Below are 26,176 nucleotides of genomic sequence, written 5' to 3' on the forward strand. Positions count from 1 at the left end.
ACCCCCTCTACAGGAGTGAGTGAGTCTCCACCCCCTCTACAGGAGTGAGTGAGTCTCCACCCCCTCTACAGGAGTGAGTGAGTCTCCACCCCCTCTACAGGAGTGAGTGAGTCTCCACCCCCTCTACAGGAGTGAGTGAGTCTCCACCCCCTCTACAGGAGTGAGTGAGTCTCCACCCCCTCTACAGGAGTGAGTGAGTCTCCACCCCCTCTACAGGAGTGAGTGAGTCTCCACCCCCTCTACAGGAGTGAGTGAGTCTCCACCCCCTCTACAGGAGTGAGTGAGTCTCCACCCCCTCTACAGGAGTGAGTGAGTCTCCACCCCCTCTACAGGAGTGAGTGAGTCTCCACCCCCTCTACAGGAGTGAGTGAGTCTCCACCCCCTCTACAGGAGTGAGTGAGTCTCCACCCCCTCTACAGGAGTGAGTGAGTCTCCACCCCCTCTACAGGAGTGAGTGAGTCTCCACCCCCTCTACAGGAGTGAGTGAGTCTCCACCCCCTCTACAGGAGTGAGTGAGTCTCCACCCCCTCTACAGGAGTGAGTGAGTCTCCACCCCCTCTACAGGAGTGAGTGAGTCTCCACCCCCTCTACAGGAGTGAGTGAGTCTCCACCCCCTCTACAGGAGTGAGTGAGTCTCCACCCCCTCTACAGGAGTGAGTGAGTCTCCACCCCCTCTACAGGAGTGAGTGAGTCTCCACCCCCTCTACAGGAGTGAGTGAGTCTCCACCCCCTCTACAGGAGTGAGTGAGTCTCCACCCCCTCTACAGGAGTGAGTGAGTCTCCACCCCCTCTACAGGAGTGGGTGAGTCTCCACCCCCTCTACAGGAGTGGGTGAGTCTCCACCTCCTCTACAGGAGTGGGTGAGTCTCCACCTCCTCTACAGGAGTGGGTGAGTTTCCACTTCCTCTACAGGAGTGAGGAGTTTGCTCATTGGCTGTAATGAGTTCCCATGATCCCATTCTCTGGGAGGATATAAGGAGCCAATATTGAGCGTGGAGAGTCAGTCTGGATAGAGCCAAGAAGAGGACTTTCCAGGAGAAGAGCTTTAGGGAAGCTCGAGGAGATTCAGAGAGCCAGGATTCAGTGGATTTGAGAGTCCACCAGATTCACAGCCTAAAGGAAAACCTGCTGCTCCTGGACCTCTGGGAGATTCACATCCAAGATTGAGTTCTGGGAAAGCCACCCCTCACATCCTTCTAGTTCAGTGGCAGGTTTCCCAGAGGGTCAAGATGTCTATGGAAATCGAGTCGTCCGATGTTTTACGTCTCATCATGCAGTACTTGAAGGAAAATGGTTTACATCGAGCCTTAGCCACTTTGCAGGAGGAGACGACTGTGTCCCTGAATACCGTGGACAACATAGAGAGTTTTGTGGCAGATATTAACAGTGGACACTGGGATACCGTTTTGCAAGCTATACAGTCCCTGAAGTTGCCAGACCAAACACTGATTGATCTCTATGAACAGATTGTCCTGGAGTTACTAGAACTTCGTGAATTGGGTGCTGCCAGATCTCTTCTAAGACAGACTGACCCTATGATCATGTTAAAAGAAAGTCAGCCAGAGAGATATATTCATCTCGAGAATCTCTTGGCCAGGTCCTATTTTGATCCTCAGGAGGCATATCCAGATGGAAGCAGCAAGGAAAAAAGAAGAGCGGTAATTGCACAGGCTTTAGCTGGAAAAGTCAGTGTTGTACCTCCATCTCGTCTTTTGGCCCTGTTGGGACAGGCTTTGAAGTGGCAACACCACCAAGGATTGCTTCCTCCCGGTTCTGCTATTGATTTGTTCAGAGGCAAAGCAGCCGTGAAGGATGTGGAAGAGGAGAGGTTTCCTACACAGTTAAGCAGACACATTAAGTTTGGCCAGAAGTCACATGTGGAATGTGCTCGGTTTTCTCCAGACGGCCAATACCTGGTCACTGGCTCTGTTGATGGATTCATTGAAGTATGGAACTTTACAACTGGAAAGATCAGGAAGGATCTCAAGTACCAAGCACAAGACAACTTTATGATGATGGACGATGCCGTACTATGTATGTGTTTCAGCAGAGACACAGAAATGTTAGCAACTGGGGCCCAAGATGGAAAAATAAAGGTGTGGAAGATACAGAGTGGGCAGTGTTTACGAAGATTTGAAAGGGCACACAGCAAAGGTGTCACCTGCCTCAGTTTCTCTAAGGACAGCAGTCAAATCCTCAGCGCCTCCTTTGATCAAACTATCAGAGTACACGGCTTAAGATCCGGGAAAACCTTGAAGGAATTTCGTGGTCACTCTTCATTTGTTAACGAAGCTACTTTTACTCAGGACGGACAGTATATCATCAGTGCATCGTCCGATGGCACCGTAAAGATTTGGAACGTGAAGACCACCGAATGTTCAAATACTTTCAAGTCTCTTGGCAGCACTGCAGGTACGGATATCACAGTCAACAGTGTCGTCCTCCTTCCTAAAAATCCTGAGCACTTTGTGGTGTGTAACAGATCCAATACAGTGGTCATCATGAACATGCAAGGCCAGATTGTCAGAAGTTTCAGCTCTGGTAAGAGAGAAGGCGGCGATTTCGTCTGCTGTGCCCTCTCACCACGTGGTGAATGGATCTACTGTGTGGGTGAAGATTTTGTGCTATACTGTTTCAGCACAGTAACCGGCAAGCTAGAACGAACTTTGACAGTTCACGAAAAGTACGTGATTGGCATTGCTCACCATCCCCATCAGAATCTGATTGCTACCTACAGTGAAGATGGACTCTTAAAGCTCTGGAAACCTTGATTTCATGATTTCATTTTTGTTAACCTGAGAGTATGCAACTTAAATGGAACATTTATGTGTTACTTTTTGTTTTAATTTAAGGGGGGAAATTGCCTAAGAATGCTACGAGTGTAATTTTTGCTAAATTTCTCATTTAAGTCGAAGTTACCCTTTTTTGTATATTTTTAAAAATATTAACATATCTGTTTCTGAAAAAGCAGATACATACCAGATAGCAAATTTTCAGTAATCCTGTACTAAAGAGTGAAACAATGTCATTGCTGTAACTGGCTCCACTCCTTTTGATTATTTGTAATGCTAGTTAATGTTTTTTCCAAAGGGAAACTTGTAAATGAGTGAGCTCTGATTTTCCATCATTGTTAATTATCCATTTTCAGTTTTTGTTTCTTTGAAATGCTTTGATAAATAAAATCTACCAAACTGAATGACTATTCAGATAACATGGGATGGGTTATTAAAGAATATTTCTCAGACTTTGTTTTCTGTCAGCCATTTTTTTCCTGCCTTTTCTAACTTAAGGGCATTTACTCCTTAGGTTTAATTCAAAAGGCCCAACTAGAAATTCCAGGGTATAAAGGGCAGAACTCTAGAGAAATTACTTAAAAGGAATTAACTCAGTGGAATTGATAAGACAATGGTCATCTAGTTTAGCATGGTGATGCTAGATCTCTAGTTCAGTACATGTGCTTAGTACTTGATATAGTTCTACAAGATAGACACCTGCAATGATGTAATTATAAGAGAGTATATAAAAGTTAACGAGCCTGAAAGACATTCATTCCATCTCACCTCTGTGGTGGCTGACCCATCCTCCTCCTTCCCCTCCCAAGACCAAGGCCCATCTGAAGGGCCTCCAGAAAGCAAGCCAAGCCTCAGGCAAGAAGACAGACTGTGAGAGAGAAAGACATCTGGACTTTATCCTTGGCCATTTGAGTGGCAAAAAAAAAAAAATAATAATAATAAATAAACAAATAAATAAAGGGAAATTCTTGCTTCAGATTGGTAGTCTGAGACATAGGGACTGCTAAACAATTACTCCAAACATCCCCAAGTCATTGAAGTTTGATTTGAGCTGTAACTTTTGCACATTTCCTTATATATCCATTCAGAAAATCTACCAGGGGTCCTCAAACTATGGCCAACTGAGGATGTTTATGGGGCCTGCCAGGTTATGGGAAAATCTGACCAGAAGTTTGACCTAAACTCGCATTAGCGACGCACTCTGTGGGAACTGGGGGGAGGCAGTGGAGACTGTGAGGCGCTCCAACAGTCTGAGGGACAATGAACTGGCCCCCTATTTAAAGAGTTTGAGGACCCCTGGAACCAAACTAAAATCAAAAGGGGAAAACCATGAAATATGCATGTAGGGTTCAGTTAGAAGAACTAAAGAAATGTGGGTAAAATAACAGGTCATATCTTTTTTCAATTGGACTCACTTTCAGCAAGTACCCTTGTACATCTTCTGCAGATGAAGGTGAAGTTGCTCTGACTCACTGCTTTAAAAAAATATGGGAAACGGCTCTACCTGTCATAGGTCTTTTAGCAAAGAAATATGCTGGGAAAAAAGCTAGAACTTGTTTTATGCCATTAGCATGCTATTTCTTGGATCTCTCCCCTTTTTAACCACATGTACACCTTTCATACACATGTATGTAGTCTTTAAAAATAAAGATCCAGCATTCTAATAATGCTAAGGAGTGCTCCCTAAATCTGTCTTAGCTGCTCCCCCCCCCCAGCTTGACAAACCTATTATTTCAGGACACTATTATTAAAAAACAACCATTCTAAAGGTACATATGGGTTGCAATCTTATACCTCGATTCATGACCACCAGATCCAATGAGCACATACAACATCCACTAGATATTTAACCTCTCCTCAGCAATCCGGATTCAATCCCTCTATGCTATAGAGGAAGAAAAAATGTGAAATCCATCTTAAGGTGCTGAGTGCCCAAGAGCCAGAGACCCTGAATGTCATTTATTGATGTAGATGGGCATTCTCCTGCCTCATTTTCCCAACTTCAGATTTAGAGTTTTTTGGTTTTGCTACTTCAGGGTAATTATCCCTGGAGGATAAAGGGCCTTGATAGCAATGTTTATTATTTTCCTTAAGTTATTTTTCTCTCATTGAATGGATTAAGTTGGGTTCTGTATATGTTTTTGCAGTTTTGTCCAGGTTCTAGCTTCAACTATGCTTGATACTTTTCAGTGTTATCTGACATTGCCCCGTTCCTTTAATGCATGTGCTAATTTGTGGTACGTTTCTTAGCCCGAGATGGACAAACTAACTTGGTTCTATAAACTGAACCCAAAAATAACTCATTGCTAGTCCTTAATTTTTTTTTAAATATAAAATAAGATATCCCATTCACCATCCAAGGACCTGAAGAGACCTGTCCAAAAAAAGTCCCCTGTACATTTGAATGCAGTCCTCATAGTTGGCAATACAGATGCCCAGAAACCATGTGAAAATGAACCTTGAGTTTTGAAATTTGCAATCAGTATGATCAGATCTTAGGTTGTGCTTGAAACTAAAATGGATTCATGATAACAAAGCAAACTAGAGTCAAGATAATTTATGAATTCAAAAGTCCCTGGGTCACAATCTAAATATATAATCAATCCTAAGCCTAAATTACCACTGAAGAGCTCCTTTCCATTATAGGTTCTTAAATCCTGAGCCCTTAGTTTTTCCCTCCAGTTTAACCCTGAACCCTGTTTGCTACAAGATCAACTAACCAAACTGAAGGAAAGACTCATTCCAGATGACAAGCATGCATGGATAAAGGTCTAATATAATACGTTATATAAGGTGCCTGGGCTAACATTCTTATCCAATTTATTCCATAATCAATCTATGAAAGAAAGACTGCTCACCTCTAATGGTAAAAGATTGGTAGAAATTGTCTCCTGGAACATTTGGCATGAACTTTCAGGGCCAGAACATTGAAGTAACTATGCATGACAACTATATAAAGTTAGCATACTAACAGAGGAAAAGTCTCTAAGTGAGGCTATTCAGGAAGTGGTAAAATATGAAAGCTCTCCCATAGTGAGCAGAAGCCATGTCAACTTCTGCCATCCAGAGCATCTTTGATACTTAGGTTCCTGGATTCCTATCTTCCCATTTATCTTGTAGGCAGGGCCTTCCTATTAAGGGTGGGAAACATTTCATTTCTTCTTTGCTATTTAAGGAAGTTAGTGACATATCCTGCTTTTAAAGAAAGCAAGAACAGGAATCCTAGCCTGTGTTAGGATAAACTCATTTCTGTTCAAAGATCATTATAACTATTTTGAGCAAAAGGAAGACTTCAGTCCCTCTCAGTAGAACTATTTGCCCTCCTTGAGCATTAAACCATGTGATAAGGAGTGCCCTTAACCTATCTCCCATGAATCCTGAAAAGCCAGCCCTATCTCCAGCTGCCCCCTTAGGATCCAGGTACTAGGAGAGAAGGCCATTTAACAGATGGCCATATCCACTCCCATAGGTGAAAATCGAGCTATTGTTCTGTCCATGAAAAAGAACTCTTCTCAAACCTGCTCCTATGAGAGTGGCATCTATGGCTTATTTCTCTGAAATGAGGTTAAAACTCTCCCTGTAAACATCTTTTAGGTTGGATCAAAGTTCACAATTGGCAATACCAGTGATAGAATCTCCCACAGGCGAGACAAGGTAAAAATTCAATGATATTAAGACAATTAAAAACTCAACTCACTTCCCCTCTTGAACGCTTCTCTGCCACGTCCGTTTGGCAAGCCAGACTGGGAAACTATACTTCTGGGAGTTCGTCATCACTATTTAAATGATACACTTAATTCAGAGCCCTGCTTTCCCCTGATTCAAGGAAATCCCCAAGATATTGTGATCATGTTCCCATTAAAATCTTGAAACCCAATTCACTTCTCCAGCAATAGTTATGATAATCATGAAAAAAAAATTATATTTTCTTGCCTTTTTTTCTAAGTCACTATTTGCAATGATTTCAAATCACTAACTCCTCCATGTGGAGATTTTACTTCTGTATAATCTGGATGAAGTGACCACTTGAGCTTAAAATAGGATATTCATGAGGGTGATAACTCAGCTGCTTTTTTTCTAGGGACCCATCAAATTGTTGTGTTGTTTTGTTTTGTTTTTTAAATAAACTTGCAAGCTTATAAAATTTTTGAAACCAGTGTGGGTGTGGTCATTAATCCTGGGAAAAATGGTTTGGGTTATATGGTTCTATGATAAGATAAGAATTTACTGAGAAGAAAAATTTATATAGAATTATTTAATGACTAGTCTTTATACCAAGTTGAGTTTAAACAAGAAAAATAGGTAAAAGATGAAGTGAAATCTTGTGAAAACCTGGTAAATTTATTTTCAACTTTGAGAGTAAAAATAATTGTATCTAGTTCTAAAGCTCTAATTAATGAGACTTGCTATTGAGAAAATCTCTTGGTACTCTAATAGATATTGTTTTGAGTTGATTTTCAGATGAGTCTGATGGATCCTTCATTTAGTAATTCACCATTTGAGAGAAATGATGCAAGCTCCTTACAGGAATATGATCCTGAACTATATTACAGGCATAGGTTTGTATCTGGGCAAGTTAGAACAGCATTTGTTCTAACCTTAAGGTGGTATCCTTTTGGCTCAATTTCCAATTGTGTTGCTTTGAACTGGCACATTCCCCGATTATTCTCAAGTCCCACTAAGTTACTGCATGAATGGTTGTAAAACGATTTACTTGAAGTTAAACTAAAGCTAAGAATGATTTTATCCTGCCATATATATATATATATACATATATATATATATATGCTACACCCCAGAGGTAAGACATCCCCTGAATTCTTTTTATGCCCTACTTAAATTATCTTCCTCACAAAGGGAAGGATCCAGTGAGGAAGGGACATGTCTACTATCCTTATCATTCTGAAGCAGCTATAGAAGCTGAAACCTGAATCCCTACAACCAAATGAATCTGGGTCCCTATGCCATTAGGGAGAATTTATCACTTTCAAATAAAATGCTTTTCGTTGTCTGACTGAATTTTTTCAGAGAACACTCTTTAAATCAATCACATACCTGGTACACCAACACCCATAATTGGGTTACATACAAAGGGACAGCCAAAGTTCTATGTATTAAGGCAGTTTGGAATCTGATGAAAAATACTTTTCAACTTTTTTCCTGACTATGGCTAGATATTTGAATCTGGAGCAGATGAGTTTCAAAATTGTTGTAAAGAGTTTCTTCAGGGAAGCTTTCTCAAGTCATGAAACTGCACTAAAATTTTATTTTTTGTACAATCCCTTGCTACATAAGAAGAATCACATCAAAAAGGAAAAAAATTGAAAATAAAATTCAAGCAAAGAAACATGAAAATGCTATGTTGTGAGTGGATGCCCGTCAGTTGAAGAATGGCTGCATAAGTTATTGTATATGAATGTTAGGAATATTTTTCTGTAATAACCAGTCAGCAGGACCATTTTAGAGAATTCTGAAGAGACTCACATAAACCAATTGTCTTTCTGCTTGCTGGGGAGTGGATGAAGGATTCTAAATGCTGAATGGTAACTTCTTGGATATACAATGTATGCCCAGATATGACTAAGTGACCTTAACTTTTCCTACCACCCGAGTCATTCATAAAGCCCAGTAATTCTCAGGATAAGCTGCCTTTGGAAAGAAGCATTGTCACAAAAAGTAACCAATACCTCAAAAATTCATACTTGCATGAAGTAGGGGTGGTTGTGATTATAGCCCCTCTTTCTAAGCTTAAATGCTCCTCTATCAAAAGAGCATTGATCTGAAGTTTATTGAAAAAAACAAAAAGCAACAACAACAACAAAAAACCAACAAAAAAAGATTCTGGTTCTTGATCAACAGCAATTATTGTCATGTCTTTTCCTACATGAAACTTCCAGGTCCAGGAAGCTTGTCTGATTGAAAGCTTTATACAAAGGCTAAAGACTTCAACTCCATGCCAAAACACTACTTAAAGTTTAGAGTTTAAGGAACTTCTGGGGGGCTGGGAGAGGAGAAAAGTCCTCTGTGTCACAAACATTTCTTTGAAGAAATTTAGTTACTAGTCATCACCAAATAATGCCCTAAAGAATGGTGGAAAGATAAACAGGAAAGGACTTTATTGAAGCTAATATTAAAATTTGATCTTTAACTCTGATCAGTCAGTAGCCCCTGTATGAAGAGCTGACATAGGCTTCATAATAAGCCACATAAATACAGTTATTTGGGCGGGGGGGGGGGGGAAAGACATGCCAGACATTTGTTTGAATTGAAAAATCATAATGGAAACTAGGAATACCAGATATTACCTTTAGTAGCATAATACTAGAGAGTAACCAAAGTAAATTAGCAGCTGCCAGAAAACTCCCCCTGGTCCTTCAAACATCTGTCATCAGTGATATGTCATGAAGGCATGGTTGCAATGTGTTATAGAATATCAGACTACTTTATGCAGTCTTAAGAAGAGTAGGGGACAATTAAGAATTTTCACAATAGAATAGTAAAGGGTTAAAACAATTTCAAGAAAGTTTGCCAAGAATCCCTGGCAGCAAAGTCATTCCAAGGAAGAAAGAGGACTTGATAGGAGTAGGAATTTTTTTTTTGGGGGGGGGGGGCAAATCTAATGAACTTTTCCCCAACTTGAGGCTGGTAGAATGCCTTCAAATACCACCTCCTATAGATTGTGATCCCTTCTCATTACGCCAAAATTGATCCTGATGTAATATAGCCCTTACAAGTGGTATAGTAGAAACCCCTATAGCAGCAGAGATCAATACTTTAAGAAATCCAGACCACCATGCCTTAGAAATGTAGAGTCCAGTTTTCAGACTCACCTTAAGACTGGCTATTGGAGTAGTGCAATATTCACAAGAGAACATTTTGGGGATTCCTTTTGGGACCAACATTCCTAACACAAGTTCCTATATCTCGTCATTTCCAAAACTATCATGCCATCTAAAAATCTGGATTTCCCCAGTCATAAAGGAATAAGATCACTGCTCAGTGATATTAACTGCTTTATCTTAGTATCTACATATTCACATGTGTAGTTTTCACTAAAAGATGCAGGAGGAAGAAAGCCATTTAATAAGGATTTTGTTTCAAGGAGAAACATTCCTTAAGGATTGCAACTAGATCAAACCTTTAGTCTATGCAGTTTGGGTCCCTCCTCCCAATTATCAGCAGAAGCCCAGTGGTGTGTGGTACAGCTTGTGAACACCAAGTAAGGTTTAATTCAGCTACTCGAAATAGTTCTGAGATAAGCTACAATACCCATCTTTACAGGGATTTAAAAATTAAGGTAACTTACTAAGAACTGTCAAGCTGAACTTTACAATGTATTAAAGGAATGGTTTGCATGGCTTTAGCAAAGCCAGAAGAGATGTCCAAATCAGTATAAAACTTTGCCAAAATTTACATCACAGACTTCAAGTCATGTGGAGTTGTCACAAGTAAGACCAAAGACCAACAGTAACAACCTAAAGTTAGGTCAAAGCTTCCCGAAGAAACTTCTCTAAGCAGCTTACTTCTGCTCTTGCTACCAGTTTATGCTCTTTATTTTCCACAGTTACAGAATTAGAATTGGTTCCAGCATTAATTTGATGAACAAAAAGGTCCAATTTATCTTGAAAAAGGAGGGACCTAACCAGACATCTCAATAAGAATTAGGATTCTAATCTTTTGTGGAGATTGGGTTGAGTGCTACAGGTTAGAACTATTAAAGCCTTTAGGCTTTAGGAACATTTATTGACTTTTTTGCTCTCCTTGGCACCCAAACATGGGACACAAAAAGAAGCCCCTAAGAGCTGTTCTTGAGAAGGATCATCCCAGAGTTCCTTCAGTAACCAGTGGGGAAGGAAAGGGAGAAGAGCAGCATCCTCAAAGAGATCCATTCTAATTAAATGGGCCAACCCAGGGCAGAGCCAGGAGACTGAGGAGACTTAAATGCCTGTTTGACTAAAGTCCTCTTCTCCCTTTCAAAGTTTGTCTCCATGACATCAAGATGAACACCTGCTATGGTGTTTCACCCCACAACCATCCAAAGGTGATAGTGGGTTGCTTGCATTCCTCAGTGTACTGACTCAGATAACAGCAAATGCATAAACTTATTGACCATGCTGTGTGTGTGTGGGGGGAAATTAACAATTCCCCATTTTGTTTTAGGGATAAAGACCATGCCTAGGTGATGGGGCTCAGAGAGCCTTTCCAGCTGTGGATCACTGCATCTGAAGGAATTGCAAATCGGCCTTTGCTGACTGGTATTGCAGACTGGGAATGAGAAATTGGAGGCAGAGGGAAGAGGTCAGACACAACTGCCTCAGTCATAGGAGTCAGAACACTAACTACCTGTCAGTCTCCTTGTATGATCACCAGCATCATCCTCACACAGATTCAGCATTGCAGTTTTCACACACCTGGGAATCTTCTGTGGCCCTTTTAGGCTACTCTGTCCTGGTTTCAAGTGGGTGATTTAGCAGATTTTTTAGAAAAAAATTGTAAATTACTGAACCCTGGAAGAACTGGGGTACCTAGCAGAGATTACCCAGCACTGGAAGTCAATCATCAGAACTGCCCCAGAGTAAAATAAAGCAGCTGTGGCACCTTTGCATTAAGAGAAGGGTTCAAGCTTTAAAAAAAAAAAAAAAAAAAAATTCGATATATGTTAGGATTACTAGGTGAGAACTCAGGTTGACTGGACAATTACAAGGTGAGAACTCAGGTTGACTTGACAATTACAAGGTGAGAACTCAGGTTGACTTGACAATTACAAGGTGAGAACTCAGGTTGACTTGACAATTACAAGGTGAGAACTCAGGTTGACTTGACAGCTCTCTGGCTCAGACCTGTAAAGGGAATTTACACCTTAGGAATCCTAGAAGGAGCAAGCTCATTGGTTGAAGTGGTTCTTCCCAGAAGCCCTTGCATTATCCCACGCCCATTCTCTGGGAGGATAAAAGAGATAGGAGAAGTCTGCATTACATCAGGCCTGAAGGGGCTCTCTGCAGGAAGGGAAGTCACTTCTCTGGACAAGAGTTAAGGGCAACTGCCTGGAGACAAGGGTTCACTACAGGAAGAAGAGTCTGTCTGAGAGATTTGAGTAGACACAGCAGATCTCTTCTCAGAGAGAGATCCGGCAGCTTCTGGAGAAGACAGCTGTCGTTTCATTTCAAGGTGAAAGGAAGTCATTTTTCTGGGGTCTTCCGCTCCATAGACTTGGGACTCCTCCAGATAAACAGGACCATGTCAGCTCCTGTTTCAGAAGCAATAATTTCTGGCCCCCCAGGGGGATCCAGTGACATGGCTTTGGAAGAGCCAAAGAAAATGACAAGGGAAGACTGGAGAAAGAAGAAGGAGCTAGAAGAACAGAGAAAGCTGGGTAATGCCCCAGCTGAAGTGGATGAGGAAGGCAAAGATATCAATCCTCATATTCCTCAGTACATCTCCTCTGTGCCATGGTATGTAGATCCATCCAAAAGACCCACACTAAAGCATCAAAGACCCCAACCTGAGAAACAAAAAGAGTACAGTTCATCTGGAGAATGGTATAAGAGAGGTGTAAAGGAGAATGTTGTGCCTACAAAATATCGCAAAGGAGCATGTGAAAATTGTGGGGCTATGACCCACCAGAAAAAAGATTGCTTTGAGAGACCTAGGCGTGTTGGTGCCAAATTCACAGGAACTAACATAGCACCAGATGAACATATACAACCTCAACTTAGGTTTGCTTATGATGGTAAAAGGGATTGCTGGAATGGTTACAACTCAGAGGAACATATGAAGATTGTGGAAGAATATGCCAAAGTTGACCTTGCTAAACGTGCATTGAAAGCTCAGAAGCTACAGGAAGAATTAGCCTCAGGAAAGTTAATGCAACAAGTGAATTCCCCAAAACATCAGTGGGGGGGAGAAGAACCAGATGCTCAAACGGAAAGAGACCATAACAGTGAAGATGAAGATGAAGATAAATATGCAGATGATATTGATATGCCTGGACAAAATTTTGACTCTAAAAGACGAATTACTGTCCGGAATCTCAGAATCAGAGAAGACATTGCTAAATACTTGAGAAACTTAGATCCCAATTCTGCCTACTATGATCCAAAGACAAGAGCAATGCGAGAGAATCCCTATGCCAATGCAGGAAAGAATCCTGATGAAGTTAGTTATGCAGGAGACAATTTTGTGCGATACACTGGAGATACCATTTCAATGGCACAAACACAGTTGTTTGCCTGGGAAGCTTATGACAAAGGCTCTGAAGTGCATCTCCAAGCAGATCCAACAAAACTGGAGTTACTGTATAAGTCATTTAAAGTCAAGAAAGAAGACTTCAAAGAACAACAGAAAGAAAGCATTCTAGAGAAGTATGGAGGTCAAGAACACCTGGATGCTCCCCCCTCTGAGTTCCTCTTAGCTCAAACAGAAGACTACGTGGAATATTCAAGACACGGAACACTCAAAGCACAAGAGAGAGCTATTGCCTGCTCTAAGTATGAGGAAGATGTCAGGATCAACAATCATACACATATCTGGGGTTCCTATTGGAAAGAAGGTAGATGGGGATATAAGTGCTGTCATTCCTTCCTTAAGTTTTCCTACTGTACTGGAGAAGCTGGGAAGGAAATTGCTAATGCACATGAATATAGTCCTGATGATTCTGTAGGAGCAGAGCAAACAAGCAGACCAAAAACCCTAATGGAGCTTCACCAAGAGAAGCAGAAAGAGGAGAAGAAGAAGAAAAAGAAGAAGAAGCATAGGAAGAGTGGTTCTGACAGTGAGGGTGAAGAAAAGAAGAAACATGAAAAACTGAAAAAGGCATTAAATGCTGAGGAGGCCCGCCTTCTCCATGTCAAGGAGATCAGGCAGGTAGATGAAAGGAAGAGGCCTTACAATAGCATGCAGGAGACCCGAGAGCCTACTGAAGAGGAACTGGAGGCCTACAGGATGAAACGTCAGAGGCCAGATGACCCCATGGCTTCTTTTCTTGGACAATAATAATTCAAAGAAGATTCACCCAAATTGCATATATTCTTATTATTCTCTTGGTAAACAGTGATGGAAAAAACCTCATTTGTTTTCCTTACTATCTTTTAAATAAATTTCTGGAAAAAATGTCTATGTCTGGAACTTTTCATGTACATGTAGATAGAAGCTTAGTTGTCCAATATGACTAGTCATTCCCCATAATTGTTATGGGTGTTAGTTTCATCCCAAAATCTTTAGGGGAAAAAAAAATTTTAAAAGCTGTTATGGGCCAGAACTGTGTACCTAAAACAAGGATTCTTACAAGGTGCTAACTCGGTGGAATTGATGTGACAATGGTTCTCTAATTTAGCATGGTGATTAATAAGTTCTCCAAGTTCAGTGTGATTGATTTAATCTTACAACAAATAATGGTTTCCTAGTGATATGATTGGCTCTGAGGCCAATATGTATATGCTCTCCACCAGGTATAAACCAGAAAAACTCTGAAGGGCTTGGAGGAGAGAGACAGAGCCAGAGCAGACAAACTGACTGGAGGTGGGAGCTCAAGCTCTTGGAGCCAAGGAGAGAGATTCATTCCATCTTCCACATTTGTGGTGGCTGGAGGCTGAAGCACAAGCCCTTTGGACTCAGAAATTCAATTCTATCTTCATCAGCCTCATGGGGGCAGGCCTGTCCTCCTGCATTTCCTCCCCTGAAAGCAAGGCCCGTCTGAAGGACCTCCAGAAATCTAGCTGAAGTCTCAGGCAAGGAGACAAGACTTTGAAGGGACTTTAACACCCGGGTATTCTTGGTGATTACTGAACTGAAATGAAGACTGCTCCAAGACCTCCAGAAAAACAGAATATTACAAAAAGCTCTGCCTGTCACTCAGTTCAGTTGGTTTTTTTTCTCTGAGATCAGTTCTGCCTGTCACTCAGTTGTCTCTCTACAAGTTACATCTTTTATTAGTATGTAATATCCAGAGAAGAAATCAAAACTGTAAGCGATGTAGCTCTGAACAATTTGACAATTCAGGGATATTTAATGTTCATTTGAAATTGATGTCTTGGGGAAAATGTAGAATGGAACAGAATTCCAAACTCCAGATTTTTCCCCACCAAAAAAAAAAAATAAAAAAAAATAAAAAAATAAAAATAAAAATAAAAATTCACTCAGGGTGAACCACCTCTGAAAAACAGACTCGGGACAACCTGGGAAGACCCAAAGATAGACCCTAGGATTGGGGTTTAACCAATGTGAAGTAGAAACATCTGCAGGCTAATTGAGCCAAAACCCCTACAAGGAGTCCTGGGGCCAGTTGGGTATCAAGATAGTCTCAGTTACAACCACAGAAACTCATTTCCCAGACTGCCTGGGGAATTGGGAAGCTGTAATCTGGGAAAATTAAGGGAACCTCTGAAAAGGATCGTTGGCTCCAGCTGTGCTGCCAAAGATGGGCCCTAGGTGAGAAGGAAGCAGCACACACATGACAAGAACAGAAGTTCTAGGCAGGAGCTCTTGCTGGCTGCAGGCACGTGCAGGAGGGTAGAGTTTTTGGGTCTGGAGTGCCAGGTCAGGAGAGAGCACTGAAGTGAAGCTAGAGGCACAACTCCTCCCTCCTGCTCCCAGATTAGAGAAGCTTACACTAATGGTGCTCATTAGCAAATAAAATGAACAGGCAAAGTAGGAAAAAAGCTAACCACAGAAACTTACTATGGGGACAGGGAAGATTAGGGCTCCTCTTCATAGAAGAGTGAAGGAAAGAAAAAAATCATAAAAAGCCTCTTCTACCCTGTAATGTTAGTGGCTATCTGACCAGAAGGAACTATAGAATTAAAGACTGAATGCAAGGGTGGAGCCAAGATGGCTGAAAAAAAGCCAGAAAGTTGCTCAACCTCTCCCAGTTTCTCAAAGACTGGAAACCAAGCCCCTGAAAGAGTCTGGGTCTAGAGAGCCTATGAAGAGACAAAATGAAAGTAATTTTCCAGCTCATCAGGTTGGAAAGACTTCAAGAAGAGTCCGTCTCACTGGGGAAAGGGGATGTGTAGTCCGAGATGGCATACAAGAAAGCCAGTGGGAGGCTCTTAATCACAGCAGATCAGTTACTGAATCTAAGTCTTGACTCTGGAGAACAGTAGAACAAATTGGTGGAACAACCTCGAGGGCCAGTGCAGAGGGCATATTTCCAGCCCAGGAAGCCAGACAATAGGTTGGACTAGACCAGGGTCCCACCAGAATGTGAGCAAGACCCCACACATCAAGGACAAGGCTCAAAGCTACTCAAGTATGGTACAGCACCCCTCTGGAGCCCAGGAACAGAGCTAGACTTTAAAAGGGAAAAAGAGGGAGAAAGAAAGTTGAGCTAGGGCAGGGAAAAAGAGTCCCCATAGTATTAGGGACTTTCCTTCTGAGAAATGCCATGTCAGCTGGTAGGGCAGACCTAGGAGCTAAAAAGGGGCATGGCCTGAGGGCCATGTTTTACAGGTATGTTCTTGAGATGGCAAGGGGTGTGTCCTCTTGCTAGATCTCCTCAGGATGTAGAACTCCAGGTGTCTGGGCAATCCCAGAGAAGAGTAAATATAAATGGCCTGCCCCAGCCTTGAGTCCAGAGAGGAGAGACAAGCAGAGATACAGAGAGATACAGAGACATACACTTGCCTTGCTTCCTGCTGAGATTACCAATGATGTTCGGCACCTCAAAACTGGCTTACCTTTTCGTCTATCTGGGAAAGATTGGTATGCATGGCCTGGCAATCAGTAACCTTGGAGTGGGAGGTTATACCATAAAAAGCTACTATGGTGACAGGGAAGACTAAAAGACCAACTCAGAAGAGGACAAAATATCCACATGCAAAACAAAGAGGAATATGAATTGATCTCAACCCCAAAAAACCTTCTTGAAAGATCAAATTTAAAAGTCAAATGAGGTAGAATTAAAAAAATTTTTAAAGGGGGGATAGGTATGCAAAAGAGTGAACAGCTTAGAAAAGGAAAGTTCCTTAAAATACAATTGGCCAAATGCAAGAAAAAAAAATCCACTGAAGAATCCACTTTAAAAATAGAATTAACCAAAAGGAAAAGGAGCTACAAAAACTCACCAAAACCATCATACATAAAAAAAATCGAACTGGGCAAATGGAAGCTAATGATTCTAGGAGACATCAAGAATCAGTCAATGATTAGAATAGAAGCAAATGTAAACTGCGTCTGAAAAAAGAACTGACCTGGAAAATACATCGAGGAGCGACAATTAAGTGATTACTGGGTTACCTGATAATCATGATAAAAAGAAAGAGCCTGGACAGCACTCTTCAAGAAATCATGAAAACGCTCCACTATACTAGAAGCAGAGGGAAATATAATCATTAAAAAGCCATTTATCATGACCTCAAATCCCAGAAGGAAAACTAAGAAATATTGTTGGAAAAATCCAGAACTGTAGGTAAATGGAAAAAAAAAATACTAGAGGCTGCCAGAAGAAAAAATCAGAAGTCAAATGAGAGATTTAGGAAAAAAACTTTAATGAACTATTTAAGAAAAATAACAAGTTATGAAAAAACAAGCGAAACTAGAAAAGGAGATCCAGAGTCTTGAAAATAATTATTTGAAAATTAGAATGGGACCAGGAAGTCAGTGAACTTATTTCTGTGATCCGTTAGCCACACAAGTGTGGACATTTGCTTTCAGAAGAATTTCACCAATAACAGTTGTCCATTACATATAGTAGAAGCATGATGGCGTGGCATGAATTGGTGCTCTGGAAACTATTGCCTGGTAACTGTAGAGCTTTGGTTAAGAGAAGCCTAGCATGTTCTCTTTGTGCAACTATTTCCTTTGCACAGTGACTTATTAAGAAATATGGACCAGCAGTTTCACATTTTTTTTTTTTTTATTTGTAAATATCTAGACAGAATTTGGCCCAAGTTTTGGTTGTCATCAAAACAAGCCCTCATTATATATGAACTGAATTTTTAATCCAGTTAACTTTGAATCATAGAAATCTATTTCATTATTTAGCCTTTGGGGATGAGAATTTCACCACACATATTAATGACTTCATTGTCTGCTTTTATACAGACAAACGTTGGGTCTTGTTGAAATATGACAGGGCAATAAAATCGTGGTCATTGAGGAGAAGAAATTGAAATGGGCCATGGATCTGTTTCTTACATAAGAGGATTCTATATTTCCCAAAGTAGCCTGGGTACACTTTTTTTCCTCTTAATTCATAGTGTCACATATAGGAGGATTACCTCAGATGTTGCAGCAGTCTTCATTTTAATTACATGCGCATGCTAGCTAAAGAAAAATTTTTGTTCTCATTACTGTATTTTTTTAATATCCTGAAAGGCCATGTCTGTCATCATTTTCTCCCCCCACCCCATAAGCAGGGAGGAGCTGAGGCAAGGAAAAACACCTATCTACTAATCTTTCCCAACTCAAGTGTGTACAAATTTTGTCTGTGTACATATGTTGTATATATAAATTGGACGAGAGCATGTGTGGGTGCAGGCTGGAGGTGTGTTCTACATTTATCTGAATGGTTTTTGTAATGTAAATGGAATACTACATTATGAGTAGGCATAGATCACCTTGTTATTTCAATAGCAGAATCTCATTTATATATAGTGTGGGAATTACACAATAAGATAATTTATAAATGTAGCCCTACTCAGCCCCAAAGAGTAATACTTTTCTAGCATAAAGGCTTTTTACATTTCTTGCTTTTTTAACAAGCTTTAAATTTTTATAAAAAAATTTTGAAGTGGAAATAAATGGTAATTGAGAGGGAAAGAAGTGGAAATGACATGAAATAAATTCTAGAACATTAATCCATTAAAAAAAAAAAAAAGTATTGAGCTTTCTAAATTGGGAGCAAAGTTCATCCTTACCAGTGAGTGTAAAGAAACTTTGTGAATGCTATGTATAGTTGGCTCTATAAACCAAGGCCTGGTTATTCAGTACATGGATTATCTTTGCCCTTCCTCTCTTACCCTCCTAAAAAAACCTTGCTATTTCTATCTACACAAACACCACTTACCAGAGTACTGACAAGGGAGAGAAAAAGAAGTAGAAAGTTAAACACTTTTCCTATTAATTAGTCCTAAGATTGAAATGTATGAGACTTTGACATTATCTCTGCGTGTTGGTTATTTATCACTGCTTTTTTCCCCCTCAAAGTATCTTGTTATGGATGATCAGACATCAATATTGACCACTGCTATGTGGTGACATGGAGTGGGATTTAGTGTTCCTTGTCCAGTTTAAGAGATAAAGCCTTGGAAAACATTTTGTGAACATTTAATAAGCTTAAAGTTAAAAGATAAAAAAAATTTAGTAATTTGCCAAAACTAGTTCTTTCCCTCCAGTGACTTTGCTACTCCTTGCTTAATGTCCAGGATCCAATGTTTGCAAATCTAAAACCCAATTTTGTGTTTTTAATAAGACAGTTTTCCCTTGGCCTGCTCTTGCTCTGTGTCTCTTACTCTGGTGCCTCTCTGATCATTGTGTTGCTACAGTTTTTCTATGTAATCCATGGGGAAGTTGAATGGACCTGTCAATCTCACCTGCAAATTAAACAATGTACCAGTGCACTGTAGAATGGCATTCTTGGGTATAATGCCATTCTTAGAACAAAAATTCTATAGCCCGGCCATATCCATATATAATCTCAGAGAGATTAAGAAGTTACATCACAAAAGGATTAGAGCTTGCTGAAAAAAGTGTCGAATCTGAGTAGAGGAAATTGGGCAGTCTAATTTACATGCTAGATTGTAAAAAATTCCTTTGAAAGCTTTGTAACAAAGCTATTTGGGATCTAACAACCTAAGATACTACTGTATTCTTCAGACCAGGAAAAATGGAAAGATCTCAATGAGGTTCTAAAGACAAAGCAAAAATTCTGATATGGAAAAAAGCTGGGATGGATGGAGAGAGAAAGAAGCCGTTTAATCAGACCCTGCAGATGCCCAGGAACTTCACCTTTAGGCTTGTAATTAAAAGACTATTACTGTTGTATGCCTTGTAAGACCTGGACAATTTACCCCCAAAAGACAGCTGCTTTCGTTTGATTTGTTTTAGGAAGATTCTGGCAGGACAGAGTGCCAGACACCAAGGACCTCTCTAGAGTCCAGTTGCCAAGCAAAAAGCCCATCTCCAACAGGTTGGCCATGTTTGAAAACCAAATACACATTTGCCTAAAAGACATAAGGCAAGCACTTAGGGGTCAGAAGAAACGGTGCAAGGATGATTAAAGGTCACTTTGAAGAACCTTAATATCCATTGTGAGACACAAGGTGTTAAGATTATTATGAGGTGCTAAATCAGTTGTCTAGTACTTAATTCTTTGCTTCGGAGTTTCCAGCCCCTCTACAGGAGCGGGTCCGAGTTTCCAGCCCCTCTACAGGAGCGGGTCCGAGTTTCCAGCCCCTCTACAGGAGCGGGTCCGAGTTTCCAGCCCCTCTACAGGAGCGGGTCCGAGTTTCCAGCCCCTCTACAGGAGCGGGTCCGAGTTTCCAGCCCCTCTACAGGAGCGGGTCCGAGTTTCCAGCCCCTCTACAGGAGCGGGTCCGAGTTTCCAGCCCCTCTACAGGAGCGGGTCCGAGTTTCCAGCCCCTCTACAGGAGCGGGTCCGAGTTTCCAGCCCCTCTACAGGAGCGGGTCCGAGTTTCCAGCCCCTCTACAGGAGCGGGTCCGAGTTTCCAGCCCCTCTACAGGAGCGGGTCCGAGTTTCCAGCCCCTCTACAGGAGCGGGTCCGAGTTTCCAGCCCCTCTACAGGAGCGGGTCCGAGTTTCCAGCCCCTCTACAGGAGCGGGTCCGAGTTTCCAGCCCCTCTACAGGAGCGGGTCCGAGTTTCCAGCCCCTCTACAGGAGCGGGTCCGAGTTTCCAGCCCCTCTACAGGAGCGGGTCCGAGTTTCCAGCCCCTCTACAGGAGCGGGTCCGAGTTTCCAGCCCCTCTACAGGAGCGGGTCCGAGTTTCCAGCCCCTCTACAGGAGCGGGTCCGAGTTTCCAGCCCCTCTACAGGAGCGGGTCCGAGTTTCCAGCCCCTCTACAGGAGCGGGTCCGAGTTTCCAGCCCCTCTACAGGAGCGGGTCCGAGTTTCCAGCCCCTCTACAGGAGCGGGTCCGAGTTTCCAGCCCCTCTACAGGAGCGGGTCCGAGTTTCCAGCCCCTCTACAGGAGCGGGTCCGAGTTTCCAGCCCCTCTACAGGAGCGGGTCCGAGTTTCCAGCCCCTCTACAGGAGCGGGTCCGAGTTTCCAGCCCCTCTACAGGAGCGGGTCCGAGTTTCCAGCCCCTCTACAGGAGCGGGTCCGAGTTTCCAGCCCCTCTACAGGAGCGGGTCCGAGTTTCCAGCCCCTCTACAGGAGCGGGTCCGAGTTTCCAGCCCCTCTACAGGAGCGGGTCCGAGTTTCCAGCCCCTCTACAGGAGCGGGTCCGAGTTTCCAGCCCCTCTGCAGGAGCGGGTCCGAGTTTCCAGCCCCTCTGCAGGAGCGGGTCCGAGTTTCCAGCCCCTCTGCAGGAGCGGGTCCGAGTTTCCAGCCCCTCTGCAGGAGCGGGTCCGAGTTTCCAGCCCCTCTGCAGGAGCGGGTCTGAGTTTCCAGCCCCTCTGCAGGAGCGGGTCTGAGTTTCCAGCCCCTCTGCAGGAGCGGGTCTGAGTTTCCAGCCCCTCTGCAGGAGCGGGTCTGAGTTTCCAGCCCCTCTGCAGGAGCGGGTCTGAGTTTCCAGCCCCTCTGCAGGAGCGGGTCTGAGTTTCCAGCCCCTCTGCAGGAGCGGGTCTGAGTTTCCAGCCCCTCTGCAGGAGCGGGTCTGAGTTTCCAGCCCCTCTGCAGGAGCGGGTCTGAGTTTCCAGCCCCTCTGCAGGAGCGGGTCTGAGTTTCCAGCCCCTCTGCAGGAGCGGGTCTGAGTTTCCAGCCCCTCTGCAGGAGCGGGTCTGAGTTTCCAGCCCCTCTGCAGGAGCGGGTCTGAGTTTCCAGCCCCTCTGCAGGAGCGGGTCTGAGTTTCCAGCCCCTCTGCAGGAGCGGGTCTGAGTTTCCAGCCCCTCTGCAGGAGCGGGTCTGAGTTTCCAGCCCCTCTGCAGGAGCGGGTCTGAGTTTCCAGCCCCTCTGCAGGAGCGGGTCTGAGTTTCCAGCCCCTCTGCAGGAGCGGGTCTGAGTTTCCAGCCCCTCTGCAGGAGCGGGTCTGAGTTTCCAGCCCCTCTGCAGGAGCGGGTCTGAGTTTCCAGCCCCTCTGCAGGAGCGGGTCTGAGTTTCCAGCCCCTCTGCAGGAGCGGGTCTGAGTTTCCAGCCCCTCTGCAGGAGCGGGTCTGAGTTTCCAGCCCCTCTGCAGGAGCGGGTCTGAGTTTCCAGCCCCTCTGCAGGAGCGGGTCTGAGTTTCCAGCCCCTCTGCAGGAGCGGGTCTGAGTTTCCAGCCCCTCTGCAGGAGCGGGTCTGAGTTTCCAGCCCCTCTGCAGGAGCGGGTCTGAGTTTCCAGCCCCTCTGCAGGAGCGGGTCTGAGTTTCCAGCCCCTCTGCAGGAGCGGGTCTGAGTTTCCAGCCCCTCTGCAGGAGCGGGTCTGAGTTTCCAGCCCCTCTGCAGGAGCGGGTCTGAGTTTCCAGCCCCTCTGCAGGAGCGGGTCTGAGTTTCCAGCCCCTCTGCAGGAGCGGGTCTGAGTTTCCAGCCCCTCTGCAGGAGCGGGTCTGAGTTTCCAGCCCCTCTGCAGGAGCGGGTCTGAGTTTCCAGCCCCTCTGCAGGAGCGGGTCTGAGTTTCCAGCCCCTCTGCAGGAGCGGGTCTGAGTTTCCAGCCCCTCTGCAGGAGCGGGTCTGAGTTTCCAGCCCCTCTGCAGGAGCGGGTCTGAGTTTCCAGCCCCTCTGCAGGAGCGGGTCTGAGTTTCCAGCCCCTCTGCAGGAGCGGGTCTGAGTTTCCAGCCCCTCTGCAGGAGCGGGTCTGAGTTTCCAGCCCCTCTGCAGGAGCGGGTCTGAGTTTCCAGCCCCTCTGCAGGAGCGGGTCTGAGTTTCCAGCCCCTCTGCAGGAGCGGGTCTGAGTTTCCAGCCCCTCTGCAGGAGCGGGTCTGAGTTTCCAGCCCCTCTGCAGGAGCGGGTCTGAGTTTCCAGCCCCTCTGCAGGAGCGGGTCTGAGTTTCCACCCCCTCTGCAGGAGGGAGGAGTTTGCTCATTGGCTCTGTAATGAGTTCCCATGATCCCATTCTCTGGGAGGATATAAGGAGCCAATATTGAGTGTGGAGAGTCAGTCTGGATAGAGCCAAGAAGAGGACTTTCCAGGAGAAGAGCTTTAGGGAAGCTCGAGGAGATTCAGAGAGCCAGGATTCAGTGGATGTGAGAGTCCACCAGATTCACAGCCTAAAGGAAAACCTGCTGCTCCTGAACTTCTGGGAGATTCACATCCAAGATTGAGTTCTGGGAAAGCCACCCCTCACATCCTTCTAGTTCAGTGGCAGGTTTCCCAGAGGGTCAAGATGTCTATGGAAATCGAGTCGTCCGATGTTTTACGTCTCATCATGCAGTACTTGAAGGAAAATGGTTTACATCGAGCCTTAGCCACTTTGCAGGAGGAGACGACTGTGTCCCTGAATACCGTGGACAACATAGAGAGTTTTGTGGCAGATATTAACAGTGGACACTGGGATAGCGTTTTGCAAGCTATACAGTCCCTGAAGTTGCCAGACCAAACACTGATTGATCTCTATGAACAGATTGTCCTGGAGTTACTAGAACTTCGTGAATTGGGTGCTGCCAGATCTCTTCTAAGACAGACTGACCCTATGATCATGTTAAAAGAAAGTCAGCCAGAGAGATATATTCATCTCGAGAATCTCTTGGCCAGGTCCTATTTTGATCCTCAGGAGGCATATCCAGATGGAAGCAGCAAGGAAAAAAGAAGAGCGGCAATTGCACAGGCTTTAGCTGGAAAAGTCAGTGTTGTACCTCCATCTCGTCTTTTGGCCCTGTTGGGACAGGCTTTGAAGTGGCAACACCACCAAGGATTGCTTCCTCCCGGTTCGGCTATTGATTTGTTCAGAGGCAAAGCAGCCGTGAAGGATGTGGAAGAGGAGAGGTTTCCTACACAGTTAAGCAGACACATTAAGTTTGGCCAGAAGTCACATGTGGAATGTGCTCGGTTTTCTCCAGACGGCCAATACCTGGTCACTGGCTCTGTTGATGGATTCATTGAAGTATGGAACTTTACAACTGGAAAGATCAGGAAGGATCTCAAGTACCAAGCACAAGACAACTTTATGATGATGGACGATGCCGTACTATGTATGTGTTTCAGCAGAGACACGGAAATGTTAGCAACTGGGGCCCAAGATGGAAAAATAAAGGTGTGGAAGATACAGAGTGGGCAGTGTTTACGAAGATTTGAAAGGGCACACAGCAAAGGTGTCACCTGCCTCAGTTTCTCTAAGGACAGCAGTCAAATCCTCAGCGCCTCCTTTGATCAAACTATCAGAGTACACGGCTTAAGATCTGGGAAAACCTTGAAGGAATTTCGTGGTCACTCTTCATTTGTTAACGAAGCTACTTTTACTCAGGACGGACAGTATATCATCAGTGCATCGTCCGATGGCACCGTAAAGATTTGGAACGTGAAGACCACCGAATGTTCAAATACTTTCAAGTCTCTTGGCAGCACTGCAGGTACGGATATCACAGTCAACAGTGTCGTCCTCCTTCCTAAAAATCCTGAGCACTTTGTGGTGTGTAACAGATCCAATACAGTGGTCATCATGAACATGCAAGGCCAGATTGTCAGAAGTTTCAGCTCTGGTAAGAGAGAAGGCGGCGATTTCGTCTGCTGTGCCCTCTCGCCACGTGGTGAATGGATCTACTGTGTGGGTGAAGATTTTGTGCTATACTGTTTCAGCACAGTAACCGGCAAGCTAGAACGAACTTTGACAGTTCACGAAAAGTACGTGATTGGCATTGCTCACCATCCCCATCAGAATCTGATTGCTACCTACAGTGAAGATGGACTCTTAAAGCTCTGGAAACCTTGATTTCATGATTTCATTTTTGTTAACCTGAGAGTATGCAACTTAAATGGAACATTTATGTGTTACTTTTTGTTTTAATTTAAGGGGGGAAATTGCCTAAGAATGCTACGAGTGTAATTTTTGCTAAATTTCTCATTTAAGTCGAAGTTACCCTTTTTTGTATATTTTTAAAAATATTAACATATCTGTTTCTGAAGAAGCAGATACATACCAGATAGCAAATTTTCAGTAATCCTGTACTAAAGAGTCAAACAATGTCATTGCTGTAACTGGTTCCACTCCTTTTGATTATTTGTAATGCTAGTTAATGTTTTTTCCAAAGGGAAACTTGTAAATGAGTGAGCTCTGGTTTTCCATCATTGTTAATTATCCATTTTCAGTTTTTGTTTCTTTGAAATGCTTTGATAAATAAAATCTACCAAACTGAATGACTATTCAGATAACATGGGATGGGTTATTAAAGAATATTTCTCAGACTTTGTTTTCTGTCAGCCATTTTTTTCCTGCCTTTTCTAACTTAAGGGCATTTACTCCTTAGGTTTAATTCAAAAGGCCCAACTAGAAATTCCAGGGTATAAAGGGCAGAACTCTAGAGAAATTACTTAAAAGGAATTAACTCAGTGGAATTGATAAGACAATGGTCATCTAGTTTAGCATGGTGATGCTAGATCTCTAGTTCAGTACATGTGCTTAGTACTTGATATAGTTCTACAAGATAGACACCTGCAATGATGTAATTATACGAGAGTATATAAAAGTTAACGAGCCTGAAAGACATTCATTCCATCTCACCTCTGTGGTGGCTGACCCATCCTCCTCCTTCCCCTCCCAAGCCCAAGGCCCATCTGAAGGGCCTCCAGAAAGCAAGCCAAGCCTCAGGCAAGAAGACAGACTGTGAGAGAGAAAGACATCTGGACTTTATCCTTGGCCATTTGAGTGGCCAAAAAAAAAAAATAATAATAATAATAAATAAACAAATAAATAAAGGGAAATTCTTGCTTCAGATTGGTAGTCTGAGACATAGGGACTGCTAAACAATTACTCCAAACATCCCCAAGTCATTGAAGTTTGATTTGAGCTGTAACTTTTGCACATTTCCTTATATATCCATTCAGAAAATCTACCAGGGGTCCTCAAACTATGGCGCACTGAGGACGTTTATGGGGCCTGCCAGGTTATGGGAAAATCTGACCAGAAGTTTGACCTAAACTCGCATTAGCGACGCACTCTGTGGGCACTGGGGGAGGCAGTGGAGACTGTGAGGCACTCCAACAGTCTGAGGGACAATGAACTGGCCCCCTATTTAAAGAGTTTGAGGACCCCTGGAACCAATCAAACTAAAATCAAAAGGGGAAAACCATGAAATATGCATGTAGGGTTCAGTTAGAAGAACTAAAGAAATGTGGGTAAAATAACAGGTCATATCTTTT

At 43.4% G+C, this 26,176-nt stretch overlaps 3 pseudogenes; all 3 read left to right on the forward strand.

Annotated features, from left to right (window-relative positions):
- The first annotated feature begins 1,020 nt into the window (after positions 1 to 1,020).
- Positions 1,021 to 2,957, forward strand: LOC141552565 (WD40 repeat-containing protein SMU1 pseudogene; annotated as a pseudogene).
- A 9,072-nt stretch (positions 2,958 to 12,029) lies between these two features.
- On the forward strand, positions 12,030 to 13,817 carry LOC141552576 (pre-mRNA-splicing factor SLU7 pseudogene; annotated as a pseudogene).
- Positions 13,818 to 23,084: 9,267 nt separating this feature from the next.
- Positions 23,085 to 25,129, forward strand: LOC141552586 (WD40 repeat-containing protein SMU1 pseudogene; annotated as a pseudogene).
- The last annotated feature ends 1,047 nt before the right edge of the window (positions 25,130 to 26,176 follow it).

This window comes from Sminthopsis crassicaudata, chromosome 1 (genome assembly GCF_048593235.1).
Source record: "Sminthopsis crassicaudata isolate SCR6 chromosome 1, ASM4859323v1, whole genome shotgun sequence".
Taxonomy (NCBI): domain Eukaryota; kingdom Metazoa; phylum Chordata; class Mammalia; order Dasyuromorphia; family Dasyuridae; genus Sminthopsis; species Sminthopsis crassicaudata.